This window comes from Procambarus clarkii, unplaced genomic scaffold (genome assembly GCF_040958095.1).
Source record: "Procambarus clarkii isolate CNS0578487 unplaced genomic scaffold, FALCON_Pclarkii_2.0 HiC_scaffold_2219, whole genome shotgun sequence".
Lineage (NCBI taxonomy): Eukaryota > Metazoa > Arthropoda > Malacostraca > Decapoda > Cambaridae > Procambarus > Procambarus clarkii.
Window position 1 is genome coordinate 3,140 of NW_027191226.1, and position 8,235 is coordinate 11,374.

The 8,235-nt window shown below is 44.6% G+C and overlaps 1 non-coding gene across 1 annotated transcript; it reads right to left on the reverse strand.

Moving 5' to 3' along the window:
- Positions 1-4,201: 4,201 nt before the first annotated feature.
- Positions 4,202-4,320, reverse strand: LOC138362636 (5S ribosomal RNA). The gene has a single exon (XR_011227838.1). It is a non-coding gene; the product is annotated as a 5S ribosomal RNA (ribosomal RNA).
- Between the last annotated feature and the right edge of the window lie 3,915 nt (positions 4,321-8,235).

An 8,235-nucleotide genomic window follows, 5' to 3' on the forward strand; every position in this document is an offset into this window, starting at 1 on the left:
TACAACCTGTTCTCTTACAAACAAAACGCCGTCGCTTTTCGCTCTTATGCACTGTCAAGGATCACCCACCCCCCCCCCCCCCCCCCAAAATAAAAATTGTCATACTGTACTAGAAATAAAAGCAGCTTGTATAAGTGACATACTGTCCAGTCCTGTTTTATTCTGTTTTCGGTCCTCTGGCTTAATCTGTTAAGTTAGGAGATGACATTTTAAATTAACCGTTTTCTTGACATTTTCAAACCTAAGAGGGTGGCCTGCATAGTAATCCTAATGTGGAACATAACAATGAATCTCTAATCTCTAGAAAAAAAAAAAGATACCGAGTGCTTATATGTGTTGAGAGAGAGAGAGAAGAGAGAGAGAGAGAGAGAGAGAGAGAGAGAGAGAGAGAAGAGAGAGAGAGAGAGAGAGAGAGAGAGAGAGAGAGAGAGACACAGACAGACAGACAGACAGACAAGACAGAGACAGACAAGACAGAGACAGACAGACAGACAGACAGACAGAGACTGAGAGAGAGAAACACACACAGACAGTTTCATAAATATTCTCATTTTATAGCTATTTGCTTTCAGTGACAGAGGTTTTTGTTATAATAGTATTGGTGTCTAACACTCACAATCTCTTTAGAAATTAAAGTGTGGCTCCAATGGAGCCGAGTTTGTTGGTTTGAGGCCAAGCCACCACCACAGGGCAGTAAGTAAGCCGTTTACTTGGAGGAGGTGTACTTGGTGACGGCCTTAGTGCCCTCAGAGACGGCGTGCTTGGCCAGTTCTCCGGGCAACAGGAGCCTTACAGCCGTCTGGATCTCCCGACTGGTAATGGTGGAACGCTTGTTGTAGTGGGCCAGGCGAGAAGCCTCGGCGGCGATGCGCTCGAAGATGTCGTTCACGAACGAGTTCATGATCGACATGGCTTTGGAAGAGATACCAGTGTCGGGGTGGACCTGCTTCAGCACTTTGTAGATGTAGATGCTGTAGCTCTCCTTCCTCCTGCGCTTCTTTTTCTTATCGCCCTTGGCAATGGCCTTCTGGGCCTTTCCGGCCTTCTTGGCAGCCTTTCCAGATGCCTTGGGTGGCATGATGATGCTCGTGCTGGCTGGCGTTGCGATACAATAATGAACTTTTGCGCGAGGCGAGCTTTCCTTTTATATCCCGCTCGCGACTCAGCTCAGAGCGGGTCGCGTGGCGGAGCGCGCTGATTGGTCAGTGGCGGGCTCCCTTGATCCTGAGCGGGGTATATAACACGAAGCTCGATCTGCGGGGCGGCATAAAACACCACAAACCCACAACAGCAGCAGCAATGTCAGGACGCGGCAAGGGAGGCAAAGTGAAGGGCAAGTCAAAGTCTCGCTCCAGCAGGGCCGGACTTCAGTTCCCCGTGGGCAGAATTCACCGTCTGCTGCGTAAGGGCAACTACGCCGAACGCGTCGGTGCTGGCGCTCCTGTCTACCTGGCAGCCGTCATGGAATACCTCGCTGCCGAAGTTCTGGAGCTCGCCGGTAATGCCGCACGTGACAACAAGAAGACCCGTATCATCCCACGTCACTTGCAGTTGGCCATCCGCAACGACGAAGAACTCAACAAACTTCTGTCTGGCGTAACCATTGCACAGGGAGGTGTTCTTCCAAACATTCAGGCAGTTCTTTTGCCAAAGAAGACAGAGAAGAAGTAAGCACTTCTGCCACCCACCACGACAAATACCATAACCAGGCTCCATCCGGAGCCACACACACTTTAATAGAGAGATTCAAGTAGACAATCAACTTTCAAACATTAATAATAACATTTATATTGATTTCATTTGGAATGTGTACATAACAAACAAACAAAACAAAATTATAGGGGATATTCAGCATCACTTGGAATATTAACCAATCATATAAATCCAATATATATTTTATATTTTACTTTAAGCGAGGAATTCATATTATATTAATTTTTAATCATACAAATGAACAAAAGCAATTCTTCACTAGACGTAATGAATGAATAAATGATCAAGGTTTTAATGTGTTTCATGAATATATATATATATATATATATATATATATATATATATATATATATATATATATATATATATATATATATATATATATATATATATATATATATAATACTTGTGAACCAGAATATGTTTGAGCAGCAGCGATCGTGCCTGCCATTGGCCGAAGTGCAACAATTCAAATAATTTAAAGGGCCTGCTCGGGTATATAAGAGAGGCTGGGAGACTGGGGCCGGTGGTGGGTGATGGGTGATGAGTGATGGTGTGGTGTGGTATGGTGTTGTTAAGAGTTGATTTACGGCCAGCCAGCCAGCTGCAGCCAAGGCAGGGCAGGGCAGGGCAAGGCAAGGCAAGGCAAGGCAAGGCAAGGCAAGGCAAGGCAATAACAGGACAGGACAGGCAAGGCAAGGCAAGGCAAGGCAAGGCAAGCAGGCGGGCGGGCGGGCGGGGCGGGCGGGGCGGGCAGGCAGGCAGGCAGGCAGCCAGCCAGCAGCCAGCCAGCCAGCCAGCCAGCCACCAGCCAGCCAGCCAGCCAGCCAGCCAGCCAGCCAGCCAGCCAGCCAGCCAGCCAGGCAGGCAGGCAGGCAGGCAGGCAGGCAGGCAGGCAGGCAGGCAGGCAGGCAGCCAGCAGCCAGCCACCAGCCAGCCAGCCAGCCAGCCAGCCAGCCACTCCCACTTTGTATTTATATGCATTCAATTTATATTCAAACATTATATATGTTAAGGGCCTAGTTTTAGTGTTTATTTTAAAAATGACAAACATCGAGTCGTTTTACCAGTCCTTTAGCGTTAACGGTGATGCATTTTAAAACTGAACAGAAATCACCTTTTCTGGATATATCAAATATCGAATCCGCTTAATGTGCCTACAATTCAATCATTCAAAAAATACATAATTTACATCATGCCTTTTCATAGAACAGACAATAAGATTTGAGACAATAAGAACTTTACTTTTATAACTAAAGTTGCACAATTATACCAACTCTATGGTGGCTGGGTGGTAAGGTGTGTGGCTGGTATTTTGGAAGTCGCGAGTTCAAACGACCCAATGGGAATAATACTTTTTTTTTTTTGCCATACAATCTTCCTAATACTATTATGTAGGTTTGTGTGTGTGTTTTTTTATTCATTCTTTGGTTTTATAGATGACATACATATTGACTCCTTTTACCGGTCCTTAATTAGGCTCTGGGGAAGCAATGGTGGTGGTGGTGGTGGTGGTGCATTTAAAACTAAACCAAAAATCACCAGTTCTGGACGCGTCAAATATCATATCCGCTTAATGTGTCTACAACCTAATTACTTAAAACTACACTATTTAATTCATTCATATCATGTGCATATTGGTCATTATGCTCATACAACCGACATCAAAATTTATTTTCATTATTAGAATCATACATTTCATCAAGTAATACAGATACAAAGAGATTTTCTTTCTGAGAAGACCGTTAGTATTGGCTTGCAGGCAGGCAGGCAGGCAGGCATTTGAGGGTTATTATTTCGCCTGTTGATTGGGGGGAGGGTTGATGTGTTAGGGGGTTTTCGGTTAGATGTGGTGGTGGTGATTGGTGGTGATTGGTGGTGATTGGTGGTGATTGGTGGTGATTGGTGGTGGTGGTGGTGGTGGTAGTAGGTGGGAGTTGGGGGGGGGGGGGGGGGGGGGGAGGGGAGGGAAGGGGAGGGGAATGATGGTCTGTGGATTCGTTCTCCGTACCCTTTACATATAAGCAAAAATATGCCTTCTTGTGGGTATAGAAACATTAACACAAATTATATCAGTAACTGATATTGTAGCCTTTTAAACAGAAAAGATTTGTACATACAAATACTTTTTAATTATCATTTATTTGTGGAAATGGCATTTACGTCATTAAATTGATACCTCAGCATCAAGCTTGTGTCCTGCAGCAGTGGTCCAGTGGTAAAGTGTATATAAGTGATGCGTATTCTTGGAGTTGCGAGTTCAAACCCGGATTAAGCTATATATATATACAACATGTTTTGTTTTGGTTGTTTGTTTTTGTATAAAGCCTCACACAATATCTATATTAAGCGAGTTTGTTTTAAACATGACATACATATTAATTCATTTTACCAGGCCTTATTCCACACAACTCCGTGAATTTCCCGTGGAGCCAGCCATTCAAACAAAAACAAACGAAACAAAACAAAACAAAACAAAAAACATTATTGCCAACAGCATTTGGTGTTCCCAGGCGGTCACCCATCCAAGTACTAACCAAACCCAACGTTGCTTAACTTCGCTGATCGGACGAGAAGCGGTGTTCTCAACGTGGTATGGCCGTTGGCATGAGACTGCCTACACATTGTGGCTAATAACCAACTCTTTTAAGTCATCGCGGCAGGATACGGACCTGCTTGTGGTGTCTTAATGGTAATTGTATCCTAACATATTTTTGTCTCCTTGGCATGGATATTTAACATCGTTTATTCAGTCTTGGGTTTATGTTCTTTCGCCATTTACAGACATTTTACATCTACCTACTTCCTCAGCCTGCCCTGCCAATTTCTAATGAATTTGTGGATTTTCTTTTGTAATACAAACATGTGTGTGCTCATCTGCTCTTCAGTTTTTATGATATTTGTCTCATCTGTCCTGCTTTATGATACTTTTACAAAGAACATGAACAAATGCTTCTATTTTAGAGAAGATATGGGATCCAGGTTTCGGAGCCGTAAAACCAACCGTCGTGATTGGTGGACGAGTTGCCAGGTTGCAGCTTCTGTACCGTGCCGGCACATAAATAGGTTCGGCTCAAGCGGCGGCAGCATCATTCCCCCGTGACTGTCTGAGCGTCTCTCATCACCTTGGTTATCTCATCATCATCATGGTAGAAGCAAAGCCTACCAAGAAGGCTGCGGCTGCTGCTGCTGTGGTGGCCACCACCAGGAAACCTCGCGTCCAGGTTGCTCACCCGAAAACTAGTCAAATGGTTCTAGCCGCGGTCGCAGCACTCAAAGACCGTAAGGGCTCGTCTCTACAAGCAATCAAGAAGTACGTTGTTGCCAACAACAAAGTCGAGGCTGCCAAGATCGCCATTTACATCCGAAGATTTCTCAAGAAAGCAGTGGCTGACGGCATTCTTGTTCAGACCAAGGGAAGTGGAGCTAGTGGATCATTCAAGCTGGCCGTAGCAGAGAAGAGGGCCGTTCTAACTCCCAACGAAAGCCACCACAACCAAGAAACCATCTACAGCAGCAAAGAAGGCCGTGGTAACTCCCAAGAAAGCCGCCACAAGCAACAAACCACCTACAGCCTTGAAAAAGAAGCAGCAGCAGCAGCTTGTTGTTGGGAACAAAAAGCCCAAAATAAAGAGAGCTTCAAAATCTCCCAAACCACCCAAGGCAAAGAAAGCTGTCAAGAAAACAACAAAGGCAAAATAAACGACGACATGCAAGCAGCATGAATACACATGACAATAAACATCCAGGCCTCCCCCCTCAGTGGAGGGGCCTCATATGATTCCAAAAAGAGTTTAGTTTTGTAGACAAATAAATCATTACTTTTGGGGTAGATTTACTCTGTATATTATATATATATATATATATATATATATATATATATATATATATATATATATATATATATATATATATATTTATATATACACATGGGTGAGGTGATATGGTACCAAAGTTTTGGGTAAGGTGATTGACATTTACACAAGATAAAACACGAACCAATGGGAATAAAAACATAAGAATGGAAGTAACTGCAGAAGGCCTATTGGCCCATAACACAAGCACTTCCTCTTGATGCTTCTATATTGGTTCGGAGTCTTGAAGCTATAATATATATATATATATATATATATATATATATATATATATATATATATATATATATATATATATATATATATATATATATATATATATATATATGCACACAAAACTAAATAGTCTTGTTAGACAAATTGCCCCTATTAGAGGCAAGTTGACTAACAAGCCGAATGACTGCAATTGTTTTGAATTTGAGTTAAATCTAACATAGAAATGTAATCAAACCTAACCTAACCTATGCTAACCCAAGCTAAGCTAACCTAACCTAACCTAAGCTAACCCAAGCTAAGCTAACCTAACCTAACCTAACCTAACCTAACCTAACCTAAGCTAAGCTAACCTAACCTAACCTAACCCAGCAATTCATGATCTTAATATAATACTGTTAATTGGATAAACCAATTTGGAAAGAAATGTTCGAAAATAACAAAATTAACTGTGCTTGTTAGGAAAATTGGGCCTTGCATACTTGTCCCAATAGTGTGGTTCTCGCTTTTAGGTACGACATAAACGTATACCTAAGTTGAGAGAGAAAAAGATTCGCACTCAAACATGCATATCGATTGCCAGTCCTGAATTCTGGGTAGATATTCGTGTCCTCCCTTTTCATTTACCATCATTTGGATACTATCAAAACAGCTCTGAGAAGGATAAAATGAATAAAACGGGTAGCTCACTCATGTAAAAAGGAAGAGTTGGGAAAGATCTCTCTCTCTCTCTCTCTCTCTCTCTCTCTCTCTCTCCCCCTCACCCCCCCCCCCCCCCACCAATGATCCTGCTCTGCTAGTATATAACGTAACAAACCTTCCCCCCCCCCCCCCCCTCCCTCCCCAATCAGAGTCCCTTTAAGCATGCGAGGATAAAAAATAGATTTCATAAGACCCAATGTGCTAGCTGATATCAAAACAATTTATGTTATCGTCTATTAAGCCCTTCAGTAAAAAAAGTATAGGGACCTAATTAGGTCCCGTTTTGAGGTGGTGGTGGGTGGAATCGATGGATTAGCCAAGCTCTTATCCGCCGAATCCGTAGAGGGTACGACCCTGGCGCTTCAGAGCGTACACCACGTCCATAGCAGTGACGGTCTTCCTCTTGGCGTGTTCCGTGTAGGTTACAGCATCACGGATGACGTTCTCGAGGAACACCTTCAGGACGCCACGGGTCTCTTCGTAGATGAGACCCGAAATACGCTTCACGCCGCCGCCACGACGAGCTAAGCGACGAATAGCGGGCTTGGTGATGCCCTGGATGTTGTCACGTAGCACCTTACGATGACGCTTGGCGCCACCCTTTCCGAGTCCCTTGCCTCCCTTGCCGCGTCCAGTCATGGTGTTGAAGTTGTGTGAATCGAATTGACGAATGCCCGCACGATTTCCCGACTATATCCCATCAAGCGGACGTACTAGTAGCATTGCAACTCCTGCCTGCCCTTACTTTACGCTTGTGGTCGAGTAGACACGGCTTTCTCACAACGCTTTCAAAACTGCAGTTGCCTACTCGTCTGTTTCACGTCCCTGTGAAATGACTTTTGCACAAATCCAAAAAATAGAGCAAAATCAGCGATAATAGTGATTGAGGTGAGCCGCCTGTTGGCTGCAGCCAGAGGAAGGAGGGGAGGGGCAACGGGGTGACGTAGGCGAGTCGAGCAGCCAATGGCGCTCGAGCAAGCGCCTCGAGACGGCGTATATAAGCAAAAATTTTTCGGCGCCGGCCATCACAAACCACAGTTGTTCACCATGGCTCGCACCAAGCAGACTGCTCGCAAGTCCACGGGAGGCAAGGCTCCTCGTAAGCAGCTGGCCACCAAGGCAGCACGCAAGTCTGCTCCTGCCACAGGGGGTGTGAAGAAGCCTCACCGTTACAGGCCCGGAACGGTCGCCCTGCGTGAGATCCGTCGTTACCAGAAGAGCACCGAGTTGCTCATCAGGAAACTTCCCTTCCAGCGTCTGGTGCGCGAGATTGCCCAGGACTTCAAGACCGATCTTCGCTTCCAGTCGTCTGCCGTCATGGCTTTACAGGAGGCATCCGAGGCTTACCTGGTCGGTCTCTTCGAGGACACTAACCTCTGTGCCATCCACGCCAAGCGTGTCACCATCATGCCAAAGGACATTCAGCTTGCTCGCCGTATCCGTGGAGAGCGTGCATAAGCTAAATCGACCACCCTAGTATACACCAAACTCGGCCCTTCTCAGGGCCAAAATATCCTTCTAAGGAGATTTCAGACATTCCTAGCATCAGTCATATGAATTAACCTTCATCTACACATATAATAAATAAATAAATAAATAAACAAATACACTAATTTAGGTGTCATACATACACGTGATATCAATAAATCAAGTCATTTGTAGTACAACCTGTTCTCTTACAAACAAAACGCCGTCGCTTTTCGCTCTTATGCACTGTCAAGGATCACCCACC